Source organism: Euphorbia lathyris, chromosome 4 (genome assembly GCF_963576675.1).
Source record: "Euphorbia lathyris chromosome 4, ddEupLath1.1, whole genome shotgun sequence".
In the NCBI taxonomy this organism is placed as follows: domain Eukaryota; kingdom Viridiplantae; phylum Streptophyta; class Magnoliopsida; order Malpighiales; family Euphorbiaceae; genus Euphorbia; species Euphorbia lathyris.
The window spans coordinates 1,842,025-1,862,873 of NC_088913.1; the positions used below are offsets into that span (position 1 = coordinate 1,842,025).

Sequence of the window (20,849 nt, forward strand, 5' to 3'; positions counted from 1 at the left end):
TTAAATCTAAAAGATAAAGGAGCAATAGCGGAAAATGGTGAATGTTGAATTAATCAATTTTAAGACTAATAACTCGTCGATAAAAGAACTCGATTCACAAAGCTAAAAATTACCAATATTATTATTTCAAAGTTAATTGGTATAAACTCATTTGTCGTAAACCGAAAATAACTTTCAAGATTAAACCAATAATTTGTCATAAGCCAATAACTTGTCGTAGCTAACAATTTCCCCATTTTCATATAATTAAATCAAGAAATACAGTGCATTACAATTAGAGTCTCCCACCCAAGACACAAAGTTACAAAAAAGGCTCTCAATTAATCATACAGAGAAGGGCTTTTAATTAAGCCAAATAGAGTACACATAGAGAGTGAAAAGAGGTGACGTACCCTCTCTAATTACAGCCAGTAAAAAATAGTGACAAAGCCCCCTTTCTACCCAAATCAATTACATCCACAAGGAAAGTCCTTAAATAAGAAGATCCTAATCAGTGAGAGGGGGGACGAACAAAAAAGGAAAAAGAGGGATAAAGAAAGCATCAAGACTACCTGCAGACAAAAGATCACTTTCTCAGGTGAAACTTCTTCACCAACCTGCCTGTATTGCCATTAAGAATAAGAAACACAGTTCAGAGAATTGTTAGGGAGTTCCTATGCTATAGTAGACAAACTAACTTTTCTCTTTCGGAGTCCTTTAACTGAGAGGGAGGATGTGCTACATTCTGTCCATATCATTTAAAGATACCCAACTGTGCATTCAAAGCACCTATAATAAATGAACTTGTAGCCTCTTGAGGAAAAGAACATATACCCGTAATAAACTAGAGACTAGTCAGATGGAAGATAAGATAGGACTCACAACGCCCTGATAACAACGTAGTGTTAGGCTCTTGAGACACAAAAATCGAATCCAATCCTCAGGCTGGAGTCTAGCTTTATCTTTGGTCCAATCTTTTGTCTCCTTCAGCCAGTCTCCTTCTAGCCTGTAGAAACGAAAAACCTAAACGAATAAGAAGCTTAAACCAATGAAAAGCAAAAAATGCAAAATCACACATATAAGAACCCATACCTCTAGGAACCACGGTTGCCGGCATGTTCAGATCGCAGGGGTGCCAAGCACTGATTTAAACGAAGAGAGAGAGAGGATTGAGGGTGTCCAGGAAGAGGAAGGGCGGTAGAATCGCCGCTGCCGTTGGGGATAGTCGTGTTTACGGTTGTCGCCGGAGTTAACGGGCGACGCCTGAGGGGAGGGGCGTTAGAATCGCCACCCCTGTTGGGAATAACCGCGCTTAGGGCTGTCACCGGAGTTAACGGGCGACGCGGCAGGGACTTGAGGTAGAATGAAATCTGCCATTTTAGAGAGAAGGAGAGGCGGTAGATTTAGGAAGGATGAGTCTGGTTTTGCAAAAGGCATCTCTGTAATTTGGGGAAAATGAGAAAGTTAGGGTTATAAATCTAAATATAGGGAAGGAGAGGCCTTAAGATTAAAAGGCTCCAGACATAAATTAGTGGGTTGATTTCGTTCAAGCCCAATTCCCCCCTAAGTCCATTCTCCGGTTCATTATTCATCCCAAAAAAATAAAGTTTGATTATTATCTGGTGCCTATCAAGCATTTAATTATTTAAATTAGTTGTCCATAGATCGTGTTAATTAGGCATAATATATGATGTTGGCATGGGTTTAGTTTTTGTGTTTCTTTATGCTGTTTTCAAATTAGCAAAGGATCTAGTTAATTCCTCATATGTTTACATACTAGAAAAGAATAGATTAGGTGTCTTAAAATTCACAAAAAATTAACGACTTATTCCGTATCCCTATGTCATAGGGTACGAAGTCGGTCGAAATAAAATTAATTTAAGTAAAACGGATCAATTCATACGTCTATGCTATAGGGGTAGGAAAGCGGTCAATATCAAATTAATTGGGATGAAACGACTCAATTCATACGTCTATGCTATAGGGGTATGAAAGCAGTCAAAATCAAATTAATCGAAAGAAAACGACTCAATTCATACGTCTATGCTATAGGGGTATGAAAGCGGTCAAAATCAAGTTAATTAAAATAAAACAGCTCAATCCATATGTTTAAGCTATAGGGGTATGAAAAATAGTCAAAATGTAACTAATTTAAATAAAGCGGCCCAATTTATACCTCTGTGTTATAGAGGTATCAAAACGGTCAAATTAAATCGTCCAAACTTACACACATTTGTTATTAAAAAATACATAAAATAAAGGGAAATTAATCAAATAAATCAAGTAAGTTTAATATAAAAAATCACATCTTTTAGTACCAATTTTGGGCAGGGTAGGGTGATTACTCAAAGTCTTCTTCCCTACACGTAACCGACAAACGAACTTAAATTCTCTATTTCGCAGACCTTTTTATCCATTAAAATATACCAAATTTCGGTGTCCAATCACGCCTTAATTTTGATTGGTGGCGACTCTAAAAAATAGTTAAAAATGGAAAAACTATTAACTAGTTAAATTTTAACGCCCGGCGCCCCGCGCCCGGAAAAATCCGGTTGCGACAGCATTTATATAGTGACACTTGAGGCACCGGTCATTTCGAATTTCGAAATAACCGTTGGAGGGAAACGGCTTCCTGTCGTTGTCACTCTAGGCGTGCTCAACGTCGTTGGCCAATAGAATTCTTGCATCTTCTATCTTCGTCAGTCATCTACAGAATGTTTCGACATTTAAGGAAAGATCCACGAGACAGCTTCCTGCGCCTTCTGAACTTTTCCCAAAGTAGAAATACTTTGTCTGGAAGTTGAACATTGTCTGTCGCTGTCCAGACTGCGATGTCGTCCAACTCAGCAGCTTCCTCTTGAAGCTTTTCAGTTAGAAGGCTTCTCGATCCTTCTCAAGCTGAGTCGTCGTTTTGCTTGAAATGGCTACGTTTTGAATCTCTTAGGCCGAATGGTCTTGATGTGTTGACTTCCACTTATGGGCCTTTGGGCTTTTTTTTAATCTTAATGTCTTATACACAAATAAACTCAACATTGAACAAACACATTAGTGTAATAAATCAAAGCATTTAAATTTAATGTGTTAGAATGTTTTTACTTAAATAATTTTGTCAAATCAAAATCATGTGGAAAGGTGTTTCAACAAACTCCCCCATTTTGATGTTGGCAAAAATATTCAATTGAAGAACTCAGTGTTGAGCTCCCCCATGATGATTGACCTAATTTTATCAATTAACTCCCCCGTAAGGGTTGAGCTACTGACTTAGTTTTACTCTAAACATTTCAATGTTTAATTGAGTAAGTCTAAGGCCAGTTTTCAGAAATAGGTCAGCTCATGGAACATATTCTATTTAACTCAGTTTTACGCGGAAGGTTTAAATATCAGAGAGCGCTGAGTATGCTTTGTTCAATGAGTTTTAGTTAAGTGGACATATAAGAAGTGTTCAACACAGCAGACATTTAATCAATATAGACAGTGTAGCACAGTTGATTTAATGAAGATGCGTTTTAACAAATTATAACAATCACTCAAGTAAGCATCGCATAAGAGTAGTCAGTATGGAAGAGATGCGTATAATTTGTTTTAGAATTTAAAGTCAGCATAATCCAGGATCACAACAGAAGAGTACAGATATGAAGGTTTAAAAAGCTATCTATCCTAGTCAATACAAGTGAAGCTACTTCTTTTTGTAATTAACTTGGACAGGATGGTCTACAGCTTTGCCTTTTCCCTTGAATTTCGGCTGACTAACTGAAGCTTCTTCAGTTCGCTGAGTTCTTGGGGCTTGTTCTTTCTCCCCCATTTTGCCAGCATCATCTCGTTTGGGAATGAACATTTCTTCAATGGCAGCTTGAGTTAGGCGTTTAGAAAATGCCTTTAGCTTTCTCGTGCTTTCATTCATTCCGTCAAAGATTGGAACACCCTCATCCACTATGGCTCGAGGAATCCTGACATCAGCAGCACTTAGCATACTCAGCACTTGTGCTTGAGACTTTCCCACCCAGTGTATGGTTTCAGTGAGCATTGCAAAAGCTTGATGAAACATCTTCAGCAAAGATGAATCAAAATACTCACGCTGAGCGTTGGTGTGACGAAGGTGGTTGAAAGTGACTCGAGAGTACTTTAAGATCTCATTTGTCTTGAGCTGGTCAGTGTCCATCTCTTGTTTGCTTAAGTTCATCAGACGGACAGCCTCGTTGATTCCTTCAACAGAGCATTGAGAAGAGGTAGAGAGTTGGTGATTTGTTTTCTCTTGCTCAGTATGAAGCTGACTGAAGAGATGTTGAATTTCAGCAGAAGTGGCATAGGAAGAGTTCGCAGCTGACAATTGATGAATCTGCCCTTGCAATGAGTTCATGTGGTTGACCATGGTCAGCTGGAGTTTGGCCAGCTTCGTTATAGAGTCTTGCCTGGGCTGTTGAGTTTGCAATGAAGTCATGACACTCAGAAGATCCTTCAGACCTTTGATCTTAGTTAGAAGCTGAGTGACAGACGAAAGTGGAGTTGTCTCAACGTTGGTAGACCCAGCGGCATTTGTACTTCATTGATGGAGTTCCTGGATAAGGGCTTGAGCCGAGTCAACGATTCTTCGACCAGACTCAGAGGCAGTGAGATAGCTAAAGGATCCATCATGTGTTGGCCCAGATGCCGGAGGAGGAGTGGAACCGAATAAAGTCATTGTTTGGTTTTGCTCAACATTAGAAGGCCCAGCATTATCAGCGGCTAGCCTGGAATTTGGAATGTCAGTGGAAACTGACTGGTTTGGATTCTGCACTTGGAGTTGTGGAAGAGGAGTAATGACAGAATTTGTTACTTGCTTAGGGTCAGGCTGAAGCTGACTAGATTGTGGAAGCTGAGTAAGTTCATTATTTACCTGAGTAGGTAATTCCTTGGCTTGCTCAACGTGTTGAGGAGCGGAATCTTCGAGCACTTGCTCGGTATTAGTGTGGCTTGGAGAAGCGATTAATTCGGCATGTTCCTTCAGTGGAGAAACAGAGGCTTGATTTTCTGGTAGCTCTGACTGAGTCGCAGGTGGGTTGGAGAAGTACTTAAGATGGACCTCGGTTAGGTCAGTGATCTCATCTCTCAGCGGGGAGTCGCCCATAAGGTAAATGACAGGTGCTTTAAAGGCTCTCTTCTTTCTCAGTCTCTTCATCTTTGGAGGAGTAGGATCACAAGGAATGGACTCAATGGAGTCAGTGGGTGATTCTTCCCTTTGATCAGTAGGAGCATTTGCTGTGTGTTCGGTTTCTTCTTCGTCAATCAACTCAGTGTTGACTGGTTCAAAGTGCTCATCATCTGCTGTATCCTCAGTGTCATCCTGACCACCTTCTTCTTCATCAGACTCATCATCCAGTTCGTCTTCGTCAAACTGTTCATCCAGTTCTTCCTCGAAAAACTGTCCACCCAATTGATCTTGGTCTTGTTCTTTTTCAAATAGTGGCTCAGCGTCAATGCCTTGACTCTGGACATAATGTGAGTCAGGAGGAACGATGACATCAGTTGGAAGAGCATCGATATGTCTTAACTCAAAGTTCAGCTTCTTCCTCTTCCTCAATGGTTGCTCATCAACCTCTACATTCTCGTCTTCCTCAGGCTCATCTTGCCTGGGTCTCTTTCCAACTGACTTGGGCTCAGCTTGCCTTTTCTCCACTTGAGGCTTAGTTCCTCTTGATACAACTTTCAGCTTCTTCGCTGGAGAGACAGCGTCTTTAGAGGTGCTCTGGACATCTTTCCTCTTTCTTTCCTTCTTGCCTTTGTGAGTTTCCATACCCTCAGCTTCCTGGACAGCTTCCCCCTTTCCTTTCTTCGGCATAATAGGTTGATCATACGCCAAACCGAATAGGGCATCAGCTGTAATCTCGGTTCCCGAAGCATGGACTTCCTCTTTCAAGTCCACATTGTGATCTTTGAGGATTCGGGTGATGAAGGAGCCCAGCCTAAGAGTTCCTATGCTTCGTAGAAACCCACCGATTATGAATACTGGCATGTTGATCGGCGTGTAGGTCAGCATGTGCCATATAAAGCACTGTTCAAAGTTGGTTGCTGAGCTGGTGTAGTTGATTTTAGGGAAAAGGTAGTTAGTCAGGATGTAATGGGCCATCTTTTGATGCCGACCCATAGAGGTACTCGAGATTTCGCTGACATGACCCTCAGGTTTACAGAAGGTCTGAACGTAATTGGTTTTATCCTGGTCTCCAGATTTACGAAGTATGGCTCCTTCGTTTTTCAGCTTGAATAGGGAGGCAAGATACGGAGGATTTATGAAGATGTTCTTGCCTTGAACCTTAGAGGCCAGATAGTCCCTGTTGTCAGTTGCAACCTTCAGGTTGGCGTAGAACTCTTTTACCAACTCAGGGTAAGTATCATCACGAACTGAGAACAGCTCAGTCTAACCGTTATTCTTGATCCACTCACAAAAGGGCTTCTCGGCGTCCACGAATCCTTGTGAGAACCACCACGAGTAGTCAATCTTACACCCCTTTACACTCCCGAAGACCTGAGAGTAGGTGCGTTCAACTGTCTTCTTGCCCTTGTCTTTTTGTTGTTGTCCCTTTGACGAGGTGGCTTGGACAGCTTGAGCTTTCTTGCTCGGCGTAGTAGTTCTAGCGTGATTACGCTGAGTAGGAGAAGTGGGATTGTCATCAGAGCGGTTATGGGAGAGACTGGCACCGGAGATGTTCAGAGAAATTTTAGTCATTTTCTCAGAGAAGTTTTTCGAAGATTTGGGAGTTTTTAGAGAGAAAGTATGAATGCCAAAGATTTCTAAGCGTAAAGAAATAAAAGTGGGAATTCATCCACTATTTATAGAGAGGTTGAGTTAATCCAAGGCGTTTGGTTGTGCGTTTTACCTCGAGATTCTCAATCGACAAAGATTCTGGCATTTATGACATATACGGCGCGTGTATTTTCTAATTATAGCTGTAGACACCGGGGTCGGAGGACCGATGAAGAAAAATTATAAAAAGGAATCCAAATCAGTCGATTGAAATAAATGATGAGTCAATAAAAAAATATAAAAAAAACGTTGTTCGAAGGAACCGTGGAGACCGGTTTGATCGAATTTTGAAATCGAATCGAGATGACGGGCGAATCGGTTCCGCGAGTGAAATCTTAAATCGTCTCGGCAAGTTCGGGATATTTCACTCCCTTTTCTTATTTATTTTATTATTAATAGAGTCTCGGAACGATAGAGGGTTTTATTTTGGTATTCGAGCAATCCAAAAAAATATATATGGTTTTGTAGAAAGATCGATTTTATAAAAGCTAATTTTATAAAATCAGTTTTGACGAAAATCATTTTCGATGAAAATCGTTATTGATTTTGGTTATTTTTAGATGTATTTTGTTTAGTTAAACATTTTTATTTTTTTAGTATATATAAACGCGGCCCCATTGGGGACCGGTATTTACATCACGGGCTGTTGGACGGCCCGTGACGGGGCTGGGCCGCCCAGGCCCAGCCCCCTGCACTTGGCATTCGGCCAAGTGCATTTTGCTGCACTTGGCCAAATGGCAAGTGCAATTTTATCTTAGGATTTATAAAAAAAAAAAAAAATTAATATCAAATAATAATAATAATAATTATAATAATGAGTCATTAAGCCAAATTAGCTTACACTTGGCTCCAAGTTAAGTGTAAGCTAATTTAGCTTTGCTTGGAGTCTACCCTTAGGCTTCAAAGGCTCCATGCCTATAAATAGGATGGAGCCCAAGGAAGTAAGGGAAGAAAATTGGACCTGAACCTCTGGAAAAATTCAACGAGACCTGAATTCTCCCAAAAACACAAAAAACCGACTCAAAACACAATCAATCGACTTGATTTGGATCCCCATTACTGATTGAAGAGGTAATAATCCGAGGAACTAGACCCATTTAATCCTTTTATTGCATTTTGGTTATGTAGATCTCTTTATTTACTCTTTTATTGCACTTTTATTGTTTAGATTTGTCAAATTAATTTTCTGTTTTCATTCTATAAATACTTGAGTTAGGATCTAAAATAAAAACCTCGTTTTATGTCCCAATACGAACCGTGACCCCATTTAGGGATAGTTCGGGACTAAAACGTTGTAGATCTAGATTTAGAAAATGTTTTAATTAACGTTTTAAAATAAAACATCGTTTTGGGAGTCTCCGTTATAGACTATGACCCGATTTGGGTAGTTCGGAGGCCAAAAATGATAGAATAGATTAGATCTAAAGTCTTTTAATAAATCTGGAATGTTGAGGGACTGTTTCTGAGATTTTCTATCTTTTTGTCACTAAAAACAGATCAGTGACGGATTTCATAAAACCTCATGGAACCTTTTAAAATACCATTTATTACACTTTTACTACTTTATATATGTATATATATGTATACGGGTGGATAGAGTAAATGATTTCATTCTTTTTTTATATGTATTAATGTATATGTGTATTTATATATGAGTTTGGGTTATAGATATTATTTTTGTTTTTTTTAGGACTTTTTGTTAATAGTTTTCACTTTTATGGTTATTAATTATTTATTAATGGGTTGGGTGTTTCTTTTGGGGATTAAAATGTTGTATGGGTATTAAAGTATTGTGAGGGTATTTTTCATTCTAAGTTATTCGTTTTAGTATAAATATATATACACATATATCTTTAAAAATCTATGTGTTATATATTATTTGGGTACATGTATATGTCTAGTAGGGAGGGGTATTTATACTTTATGTTTCCTTGGGATAAGGTGATCCGTATAAGTTATATTTTTACTCTATTTTCCTTATCTTATATAGTATATAGATATAGTAGTTATTTTCCTTATATATATTTACTAAATGTTTTTCACCTTTTGGGATATTTGTGTATATATTTGGATATCCTAGGATAAATGATTTTTGGGTAGATATTGGAGACTTTATGGTTACATTTTAATAATTTGGGATATTAGGGGATTAATTTTAAAGGACGGAATGAGATGGTTGTCATGCCCGTGCCCGCGGATCGCGAACTATTTAGATCTTTGATATGGCTCCCGCTCTACTGGTTTATCAACGTTGCTGGATAGTCCCTCTAAGGAGACTATTCAAGGGGTTTTTGAGTCGCCACCAATCAGTTTGACGGTCTGATTGGACACCGATTTGATTCCAAATTGACCCATTCGGGTAAGTTCGGATTAGGTAATGGTCTGCGATGATTCTAAGTTCGGTTTCCAGTTACGTGTAGGGAAGAGACATAATCTCACCCTACCCCGCCCGATAAATCGGTACTGTTGTACTTCCACGTGCTTGCTCTATGTGTTGGTGTTCACTATTGCTTTGAAGGGTCATTAATTCTATATATTCAAGCCCTTGATGATGCTCGTAAGGTTGTGGTCATACGACCATAATAGCAATGATTAAAATTAATAGAAGGGACCCGTAAATTATTTTTATTTATTGATTAGATATAGTTTAAAAAAAAGTGTACATATTTAAAGAAAATATAATAATACATGATTTATCAATTGTTTATCGTTTACTTATCCGAATCACTATTCAGTAATCGAAATAGACTTATCGTATTATAATTGCTATACAACAATCTAAATACAATGAATGAGATTAAATCATAAATTATTATATTATAAAAGAAAAATTAGATTAGGGATCTATTAAACTTAACATTAACGTATGACAATATAAAGTAGATTAGATTAAACTAAAACCTAATAAAAAACAAAACCTATTTTTTTGAAAAGAAACCAAGGCCCATTTTAATTTATAAGCAGATACGAGATTTATTTAAGTGATATGGGGTATATATCCATAAGATTGGGATTATTGTAGAGTCTTAAATTTGGATTTGAGGGTTCGTTTACACATATCATATGCAGCCGCACTCATCCTCTCCTCCTCTTCTTCTCCTTCGGAAATGCAGCCATGGTCGGGCCTCCTGTCACCGTCAACGGCCGTAGCTCCTCCGTTCGCCAGCTGTTTTTCGTCCGTCTGCCGTCGTGACTCATCTACCGATCTCGTCTACTCGTTTGCGGTGGTTCTCCTCCGATTGGCGGCCTGATTCTCATCAAACGCGGTGGGTCTACAGTGAGTTCTCTCTTTCTTCGGTTCTACATTCCCTTTTCTTTGATTTCTGCCGTTTTACTCATTTTTCTTTGGTTATTCTTTTCTCATTCTCTTCAGATTTTCTTCCATAAAAGCGAAGAGCAGCAGCCATCCGGCCAGCCGCCTGCTCCTCCATGGTGTCTGTCTTCGCCGTCACGGCTCCTTCGCCGCCGTTCTTCTATCCTGGCATCATCGGCCGTAGCCGCTCCGACCTGCGTTGAGGTAAGACCTGTTTATTTCTATTTAGTCTTTTTCGTTTTTTTTTTTAGTTTTCCTTTTTGCCGTGGATCTATGAATTGATATGGAATGAAGTTTTGTTTGTTTTGATTTTGAGGGCGCTGAGATAGAAGGCAAACTATGGGTTCTGGGTTTTTTACATTTTTGGTGAACTGGATCCTTTAGGGGCGAAACTGGAGATGAAATAAAACAGGTTAATTTGTTAGATATTTGGTTAGATTAGTTGATAATTTGTGTAATCTGTACAAATGGTTATTTTCGAAAACAACGGATTTGAGTTGACTGTAAACATCAAAAGAATACAAAAATTAGCATGCATGATAGGTTATTATTCGAATATATAAAGTTAATGTTAACAGGATGATGAATTGTTAATAACAGATATTCAAAGGAAACTAAATAAACATGCATTTGAAGTTAGTAGAGTTAATAAATGGTTAGTACAGATTGAAAAAAGGGATCAGTAGCAGAAATCTCAAATGGAATAATAAGCAAATAATATGTGTTTAATGTTAGTAAGATTAGTGAATAACTAGTAGCACATATTTAAATTGCATTATCTAAAAAGCATTTAGATGAGCTAGGAACTAATGGATTTTTATTTTTAGTTTACAAAAAATTAGATCATTTTAAAAGCAATGTGAGTGCTTTTAATCACTATTTTTATAAACTAGAAATAAAAACCTTAGCTCAAAGCTTTTGAGATCAAAATGAGGAGAATTTGATTGTATTGAATTTGTGGAGAATACAGAACTTTCTTCCTCTGGAAAGAAAAAGAACCTATTACAAAAAGCACCCCCTTAAACTTTGGCTCAAAACTCTCTTTCTCAAAATTGGCCTTTTTCTCTTGCTGTGTTTTTTGCTCTAATGTTGTTGACCTTTTTTCCCTTGCTAATTTTCGGCCTCTCCTGTTTCAGGTGCTCAACCCCTCTATTTATAGATGCTCAGAGACAACTAGGATTGTCTTTTGCTGGAGCCTCTTCTGCTGCATTTTGTCCACTGTGGTAGTGGCTGGTTTCAAGGTGCAGTGCATTGGCTGCCCAAATTTGGCTCCTTCTTCTTTTGGACTTGACTCAAGTCCAACAATTAGACTTGTCTTCTTCTTTCTGAATGCCTTGGCTGGTTTCAAGGTGCAGGGCATTTGTCCATTGTGACAATGCCTATTTTCAAGATGCAGGGCTGTGGTGAACTTGTCCTTTCCCCTTTTGAATCCCTTGGCTCCTTCTTCTTTTGGACTTGACTCAAGTCCAACAATTAGACTTGTCTTCTTCTTTCTGAATGCCTTGGCTGGTTTCAAGGTGCAGGGCATTTGTCCATTGTGACAATGCCTATTTTCAAGATGCAGGGCTGTGGTGAACTTGTCCTTTCCCCTTTTGAATCCCTTGGCTGGTTTCAAGGTGCAGGGCATTTGTCCATTGTGACAATGCCTATTTTCAAGATGCAGGGCTGTGGTGAACTTGTCCTTTCCCCTTTTGAATCCCTGAATTAACTGTAGTGAACTTGTCATTTTCTCCCTCTTGAATCCCTGAATTAAATATGAGGTTGACCTTACTGTATGTATTTTTCACCTACTTGTAATGGTTGAATTTGGTTTTAGGAATCTGTAAAATGAAAATCTAAATTAGCATTTGTCAATGTAAACCTTATTTTTCTTAATAAAAGCATTTTATTTTATTTTTCTTCTAACTCTTATCTAATGATTTAGATATTAATTTGTTTTGCCATTACTCAAATCTGTAATCTGGAAATTACTTATATTCCAAATAGTGTATGATTAAAAATTATCTTTAAAGCTATATAAATAGCTCAACAATTAATTTCGTAATCATAACTCATATTTAAAGTACAAGCATTTTCTAATATGATTTTACAATTAATGAACTAGGAGAATTAATCTAACCATTTAGATATAAATTGAGTTTAACTAATGAATTTGATATCTAACCATTCCAAATAAATCACATTTAGAATACAATAAATTATATTTCAAATATAATTTATAACCTGAAAAATATTTCTATCCCAATGAATCATATCTCGAATATAATTTGATAATTATACCGAGATATAAAAAATTGGTATAAAATATAATTTTCTTAATAAATTATACTTGTAATAGAAAGTTTGCATTTCTAATATAATTCACGAATTTGTTAGAATTTCAAATATAATCAGTTAAAGTTTAAAAAATGTCCCGGACAAAAATGGGTATCTACAATGGTAAAAAAGGAACTTCAACTTGGTTTTATTAGATAAAAGATGTTCAAATGTTTTCAAAATGCAAATAAAATGTTTTGATTCCATTTTCTATATCAAACGGTTTCTAAAAGTGTCATGATTTTGAATTTCCTATATATATATATGTTTTAAAAGTATTTGAGTTGGGTGAATTTGGGTTTAATTTGTTAGTTGTTGTAATTATGTTCAAATAAAGGTTAATTGAGTGAAAAAGGGAAAATAAACCACAAAAAAGAGAGTTCAATTTGTCCATTTAAACTAAAGTTTTTCTAGATATTCCTAAAGAGTAAATAAAAGGCTTTTTTATCATTTTAAACCGCTTCCTAAATATCACGTTTTAAAACCTTAATTCGTTCCAACGACGGATTAAGCGAACCTTGTAATTAAAATCGTTTTCATTGTAAATAATAGAATTTTGAATCGTTTTCCTAACTAAACGGCTTGGTACAAAAATAAATAGACTTGTATGCTTAATCACGTTTTTCCGGTTAAAGATTCTTATCTCACATTTTCAAACGCTTGAGTCGTTCCAACGGCGATTCGAGTGAACATCATGTAAATTAACGGGGTTTTGAAACGCACCTAAATTGTTCCAACGGCGATTAAGGTATGAACCATGTAAATAAACTCGTTTTTGGGGAGTGAGATTAGTGTAGATTTAATATGTAAATTGAAGCATAAGTCACACTGTGAATAAATCAATTCTTTCTTCTATCTCCCTCTTCCTCTCCTAAATACTTTAAATTCATGCAAAATGAGTGATTCTTTACTAAAATGGCTTAATAACATGCTCAAAACGGTTTTCAAAGAGAGAAAGAAAAGGTTTCAAATGAATTTTAAACTTAAAGAGATATATGATTAGTCCGTTATCGCCTAACACGCTAAGTAGGAGGCCGGTGGTTCATAACCGGACGATGTCGGGGTGCCTAGTAGCCTTTCTCCGGAAAGGAGCTAGCCTTCTCGGCTCTTACCTAAGTTTTCCGAACCCTCACCGGTCTCTCGCAAGGGATCGGTGTTCATTTTCCCATTCGTGGGTGGCGACTCTTCCATACTCCGAGCTCTGGCCCTGCCGAGCAGCTTGATTCCGCGATTGGTTGCTTTCGGCGCCAATCACAGCATCTTTCGTCAACGGTGTCCACCCCCCGGTCCGTTCGGGCGAGGCCGCGACACCTACAATAGCCTATACGTCATCCTAGGTGGCTATTAAATTCGCGTGTTTTGCATTAAAGTTTGCAACGGCTCTTTACTCAGTGTTAAGAATTTCAAGCGTTTAAAATTCTGAGTAGTCAGTGTTATGCAGAGGAATAGTTTCTATATGTAGTAGCTCAGTATATATATATCTACTCAGCAAGCAATAACATAAATCATTCAGCATGATAATTCACTCAACATGCATATATCATGTATTCTACTTGGAATTTACTGAAGAGGATTAAACATACCAATGGCTTCTCTCAGTATGCTGAATTGCTCACGAGCCATTGGCTTCGTGAAGATATCTGCAAGCTGCTCATCTGTTGGGACATAGGTCAGCTTGATCTCACCCTTGAGTACATGGTCTCTAATGAAGTGATGTCTTATGCTGACATGTTTCATCCTGTTGTGCTGGATTGGGTTCTTTGATAGATCAATTGCACTTTTGTTATCACATTTGACCTCAATTGTCTTTGTTTGAACGCCATAGTCTTCAAGCTGTTGCTTAATCCATAGGACTTGAGCAACACAGCTTCCAGCAGCAATGTACTCAGCTTCAGTGGTTGACAAGGCTACTAACGCCTGCTTCTTACTGAACCAGGACACAAGACAACTCCCAAGAAAGTGGCATCCTCCAGAGGTGCTTTTTCGTTCAAGCTTGTCTCGTCCGTAGTTAGCGTCAGTGTATCCAACGAGTGTGAAATCATGAGTGTTGGGATACCATAAACCTGCATTCACTGAGCTTTGCAAATATCTAAGGATTCTTTTTACAGCTATGTAATGAGATTCCTTAGGGTTAGATTGATATCTAGTACAATAGCATATTGAGAACTGAATGTCCGGTCTACTCGCTGTTAAGTAAAGTAGAGAGCCTATCATACCTTGATACAATTTGCTGTCTACCGACTTACTATTCTCGTCAGCGCAAAGGACAGTGTTAGTGCCCATAGGGGTAGATATTGGCTTGCAATTCTCAAGTTCATACTTCTTCAATATCTCCTTGGCATATTTAGCTTGACTGATGAAGATGCCATTTTTCCCTTGTTTGATTTGAAGTCCAGGGAAGAAGTTGAGTTCTCCCATCATTGACATTTCAAACTCAGTCTGCATTTGCTTGCTAAATTCCTTGCACATTGACTCGTTAGTGGCACCAAAAATAATATCATCCACATAAATCTGAGCCAGCAGGGTATCTTTACCCTTTCTCTTAATGAATAAGGTTGTATCAGTTTTGCCTTTGACATAGTTTCTAGTCAGCAGGAAACTGGTCAGCCTCTCATACCAAGCACGTGGTGCTTGCTTGAGGCCGTACAGAGCCTTTTTGAGTTTATAAACGTGGTTTGGGAACTTGGGGTCCTCAAACCCTGGAGGTTGATTGACATAAACTTCCTCATTTATAACTCCATTAAGAAATGCACTCATAACGTCCATTTGAAATAATTTAAAGTTCATGTAAGATGCATATGCACACAAAATTCTTATAGCCTCTAGCCTTGCCACTGGGGCAAAGGTCTCACCGTAGTCAATACCTTCTTGCTGACTGTAGCCCTGAGCTACAAGTCTTGCTTTGTTTCTGACCACGTTCCCTTGTTCGTCCAGCTTGTTGCGGAAGACCCATCTTGTTCCTATGGTCTTCTGACTTCTAGGATTTGGCACTAAGTCCCATACTTCATTTCTTCTAAATTGATCAAGTTCTTCTTGCATTGTACTCATCCAGAATTCATCGTGCTCAGCTTCAGTGAAGTTCTTTGGTTCTTGAACTGAGACGAAGGCTACGTTGCTGAAGTATCTCCTGAGTTGATTTCTTGTCATCAAGGTATTCTCAGCGGCATCAAGAATAGCACTCTCTGAGTGTCCTCTTGGTATTCTTATCTCCTTTGGTAGATTGATGTCTTGTGCTGTTTGTGTTTCAACAATCTCTGCAGGTGTAGATTTGTCAGTGAAAACAATTTGAGGTTCACTTTTACCTTTGGTCAGCCCTTGAGGGAATGACTCAGCGACTGGTTCTTGGTCAACGGGTACTGAGTGTGGATCATCCTCGGTCAGCGGCTGGTATCTTCCTGCAGGGTTAGTTTCGTCGAACTCAACATGTACTGACTCTTCTAAGACTTGAGTTCGTTTATTGAAAACTATGTATGCTTTGTTGTTTGTTGAGTAGCCTAAAAAGATAGCTTCACCAGCTTTTGAGTCAAACTTAGCTAGGCTATCTTTGGTATTTAAGATAAAACATTTACAGCCAAAGGCACGAAAGTATCCAATGTTGGGTTTTCGTCCTTTCCAAAGTTCATAGGGAGTTTTCTTTAGTATATGTCTAACTAGAGCCCTATTAAGAATGTAGCACGTTGTGTTAACAGCCTTTCTCCAAAAGTACTTTGGAAGCCTATGCTCACTCAGCATTGTCCTGGCTATTTCAACCAAGGTTTTGTTCTTCCTTTCAACAACCCCATTTTGTTGAGGCGTCCTAAGAGCAGAAAAGTTATGGTCAATGCCGCTGGCTTCACAGAATTCAACAAACTGTTGGTTCTTGAATTCTCCACCATTATCACTTCGGATGTGAGCCAATTTTAGGTCTTTATCATTTTCAAGTTTTCTTACCAAATTTAAAAATGTCTCAAAGGTTTCATCCTTGCTACTCAGCAAGATGATCCAAGTGTACCGAGAAAAGTCATCTACAATGACCAAGGAAAATCTTCTTCCACCCAAGCTCAGCGGCTGGACTGGACCGAAGAGATCCAAGTGTAGTAACTCTAATGGACGCTTAGTTGAGACAATGTTTTTACTATGAAAAGATTGTTTGGTTTGTTTTCCAGCGTGGCATAGTTGATCTTTTTCAAACTTAAGTTCTGACAGTCCCTCAACCAATTGCTTTCTTGCTAATTTGGCCAAGAGGTCCATGCTTACATGACCAAGTCTCCTGTGCCATAGCCAGGAATTTTCTTCCTTTGACACTAAGCATACAGTTTTTGAAAACTTATTTTCTAAGTTCAGCATGAAGACATTATCAATGCGAGGGGCGGTTAAAATTAACTCATTAGTTTTACCCTCGAGTATTTTACATCCAGTGTCATCAAATATAACTTTTCTCCCATTATCACATAGCTGGGCTACGCTGAGTAAGTTATATTTGAGTCCGCTGACTAGGGAGACAGACTCAATAGTAGGATTACCACCAACGGTTCCTGAACCTACTATGTTACCCTTTTTGTTGTCTCCAAAACTTACACTTCCACCTCGTTTACGCACAAGTGTGATGAATTGAGTTTCATCACCAGTCATATGCCTCGAGCATGCGCTGTTAATATACCACATCTTTGACTTCTCAGCACACCTCAGGCTTACCTGTAATGTAACTAGTTACTTTAGGTACCCAATTCTTTTTGGGTCCTGGCTTGTTAGGTTCAACAGGTAAAGCATCATATTTCATTTTATGACGACATACTTGGACAGTATGTCCATTCTTTCCACAGAAGTCACAGCTGACCTTCCGTTTAGGATGTCTCACTGACTGGTCAGCACCCCAGTGCTGAGCGTGCCAGCACACCTTTGTGGTGTGTCCTTTCTTCCCACAGAAGTCACACTGGACATTCCGCTGAGGATTCTATCTCTGCTGACCAGTACCTCGGTACTGAGTGTTCAGAGGAATGTTTCTTTTATTTGGAACCTTTAATTGGTTCTGAGTGGATGTGACGACCTTTCTCAGTTTCTTAGAATCTGATTGGACCTCAGAGACAAACTTATGCATGATTTCCATATTATCATGCAGAGTCGAGTTGTCTTGGAGAAGGAATCTAAGGTCACTCAGTTTGACCTCTTCAACCTCGTCACATCGCCTGCTGAGTACTCTAACTTTCTTACTACACTTTTTGACAAGTGTGTAGAGGTCACTTAGGGCATTAACCATTTCATTTCTGAGCAGGGGTAGTGATATTACCTCAGTTGATTGTTCCTCATCGTCAGATGCAATGGAGGGGTCAGCATGCTCAGAGACACACGGCTCAGCAAGTTCATCAGCCATGAAACAAATCTTCGCTGACTCGGTGGCATCAGCTTCTGATGATGAAGACTCATCACTGTCGCTCCAGGTTGCCACCATTGCCTTCTTGCCATTCTTCTTCTCTTTCCTCAGCGTGGGACAGCTTGACTTGATATGGCCAGTTTGATGACATTCAAAGCATGTAATGGGCTTTGAGCTGTCCTTCTTGTACTTGCTGTCGCTGGACTCAGCTTTGTACTTATCAAACTTCTTGTAAGGCTTCTTAGAATATTTGTCATTCTTTATGAACATCCTTTTCATCTTTCTAGTGAACATAGCCATTTCTTCATCGTCTGTTGAGCTCCCATCAGTGGAGTCAGCTTTCATGACAAGAGGCTTTTGCTTCTTGTCTTCAGACTTTTCCTTCACCTCGAAATTCTTCATTGAGATCTCATGGGTCAGCAGTGAGCCAATGAGTTCATCGTACTTGTAGGTGGTTAAGTCTCGAGCTTCCTCAACAGCAGTCTTCTTTGCTTGCCAGCTTTTAGGAAGACTCCTAAGAATCTTCTTGACTTGTTCTTCCTCAGTGAAGATCTTTCCAAGTCTCTTGAGCTCGTTGATGATGTTTGTGAATCTTGCATTCATGTTGTAGATATCCATTTTTGTCCGGACCGATTTTTGAGTTTTTAATAAATTTCACTCAAAATTTGAACAATTCATGAATTATCCAGAATAGATGATATTATCTCGAAAATAATTTATTAGGGAATAATTGCGCTATTAAGGCTAATTTGCCACATTTTGGTATAAGTCGGTAAGAATATCGAATTATATTTAAAATGTGACTTAATAGAATTAAAGTACAATTTAACCTATTATATATTTTATTTGAGATATATTCCTTGCATTTTGAATAAAATTGAATTTGCTTAAATTTGAGTTATGAGTCAGTAGTTTAAGTCCAAGTGTCAAGTGATCGGGTTGAGTCGTCAGTCTACGCTAATTCGGCAGGACTCGTGAAATTGTGAACTGCAACACGATATCATGTCGGAAATGGTCAGATTGAGTTTTATACTATATACCTAATGTGTGTGTTTATCTTGAGTATGTGCGTGTTAACGTTGTTGTCCTTAAATTTTCAAGAATTAATTTCGTGTTGAACGTTGCCTTAAAATGTCAATCGTCATCTTAGTCCAAAGCGTCTCTTTATTAAATGAGCCGGTGATTGTTATATTCTCATTTTTTTAGATTAGTCGAGTTCAAATTATTTTGTTGTAAAATTTCACGGTCACAGGTTATTGTAACTCGAGCCGTATTTATTAAGTATTTTAACCCGTCATATGCTGCTTGGCTAATTGCGTCAAAATAAAATCGGAGATAGTAGTATAAAAAGAAACCGATTAAATTTTATTAATAAAAATAATAGTGCACAAGTACAATTACATTATGATACAAATGTCTAATTTCCGATTACATCTTTTGCAGGAAAAATAACAAAAAAATAAGAATAAAGCGGAACAAATGTAGCGGACCCGGAGGCCCGCCTTACAATGTCGGGGGTTTTTGTACCCCACTTTGAATACCGAGGCAACCCGGCACCCTCGAGAAGCAAGGTCAAAGCCCACATTCGACCCGAGGACGCCTAATCTCTCTTAGGATGTCTTCCCCCGAGGCAACCAAAATTCATCTGAGGCAACCGAAGCATATCCGAGGCAACCAAATTCATACGGGACAGTCGAGAATTGTCAGATTTAACCCGGGGTTACCAAATTAAACCGCGGTAAATCAAACAAAAATTAAACCGGAGCGACAACAGTCAAATAGGGACCCGGAGTTCAAATAGGCGATTCAATTCGGAAGTAATGCCGTCAATTCCCAACAAACTTACCGAGTCGGATTAAATACAGCGTCCTTCTGCAAAAAATTACAATTACAGGGACCAATTGGCATTTTTACCAAAAAAATCAATAATTCAACAGAGATGATCTCATCCAGCAGGCATCCAAAAATGTCAAAATACAGAGAAAATGGGGCAAGCAGATTGACGAAACAACCCTCAAGGGTACAGAAGGAAATAAAGAAAAATGATGAGCAATAATTCACAGTGGATTTCTTACTATAAATAGAAAGGGTCCATTGCTGTAAAAGGGGGGAAGGAAATGGAGAGCAACCTTTAGTAGAAAAAAAAACACAGCAACACTGTAATAGAGATCATTGTAACAAGGGGGAGTGTGAGCTCGAGGGGAGCAGGAAGAAGTTCTTCCTCAAACATTGTAACAGCCAAAAATCAATCAAAAAGGGTAATCTATTTGCAAAATTTATTCATACATGTAGACATATACGTATATATATACATATGCATGGCCATATCATTGTTACTCTTACAACTTTCTCATTTCATCGTAAAGAATTAATCAGACAATAACCGAGACCCGTATTCACTCCCGAGAACATTAAACGGAGAACCGAAGCACCCTCCAGAGCCAATCACAGCTCTGGTTGCGTCTTCGAAACCGTTTGAATGGTGCTGAAGGTTATCTCTATATAAGACTCAAGCTTAGATCAATAGGAGACAGTATAATCAAAAAATGCAGTGATCATGACCAAACACCCAAACCAACACAATGAACGAAACCGTAGCCGTCCTAAATTAGAACAGACACAGCAAACATTTACCTTGCAATCGAATTGTAGGATCATAAGGAACCAAAAACTAACCCAGACAGGAATAGCCAAACATTCATCTAGCTCTTGAACTCTATGAATTCAAAGAACCAAAAATACCAACTCAGCAAGCATTTAATCCAAAAAAAAAAACATCAAACAGGGTCGTGAGAGTTCTCTGAACTCGTGGTAAAAGAGAAATAGCCAAAACAGAGAAGGAGTAGAGAGAACACCGTAGACTACGAATTTACCTTGCATGTTGAGTTAGGAACGGACCGGACCTCCTCAAGACCCCAAACTTCTTCATCGGAGGCGGAGATCACCACCGCCGTCGTCGGAATTAGTTCGACAGAACTTCGCCCGAGACCAAACGAGAGCCATAGCCCAGGTAAAGCGAGTGAATGAGAGTGAAATCGGCAAAAAGGAAGGCCGGAATCCATGAGAGCCGAAGAGAGAGAGTCGATGGGAGTGAGGGGTGAGAAGATGATCGA

At 38.6% G+C, this 20,849-nt stretch overlaps 2 long non-coding RNA genes across 2 annotated transcripts; one reads left to right on the forward strand and one right to left on the reverse strand.

Moving 5' to 3' along the window:
* Window positions 1-217: 217 nt before the first annotated feature.
* On the reverse strand, window positions 218-1,466 carry LOC136226681 (uncharacterized). Its single transcript, XR_010687821.1, has 2 exons — window positions 1,072-1,466; window positions 218-985 (listed from the first exon to the last, which is right to left on the reverse strand). It is a non-coding gene; the product is annotated as an uncharacterized lncRNA (long non-coding RNA).
* An 8,314-nt stretch (window positions 1,467-9,780) lies between these two features.
* Window positions 9,781-11,968, forward strand: LOC136225593 (uncharacterized). Its single transcript, XR_010687180.1, has 3 exons — window positions 9,781-10,034; window positions 10,131-10,274; window positions 11,207-11,968. It is a non-coding gene; the product is annotated as an uncharacterized lncRNA (long non-coding RNA).
* The last annotated feature ends 8,881 nt before the right edge of the window (window positions 11,969-20,849 follow it).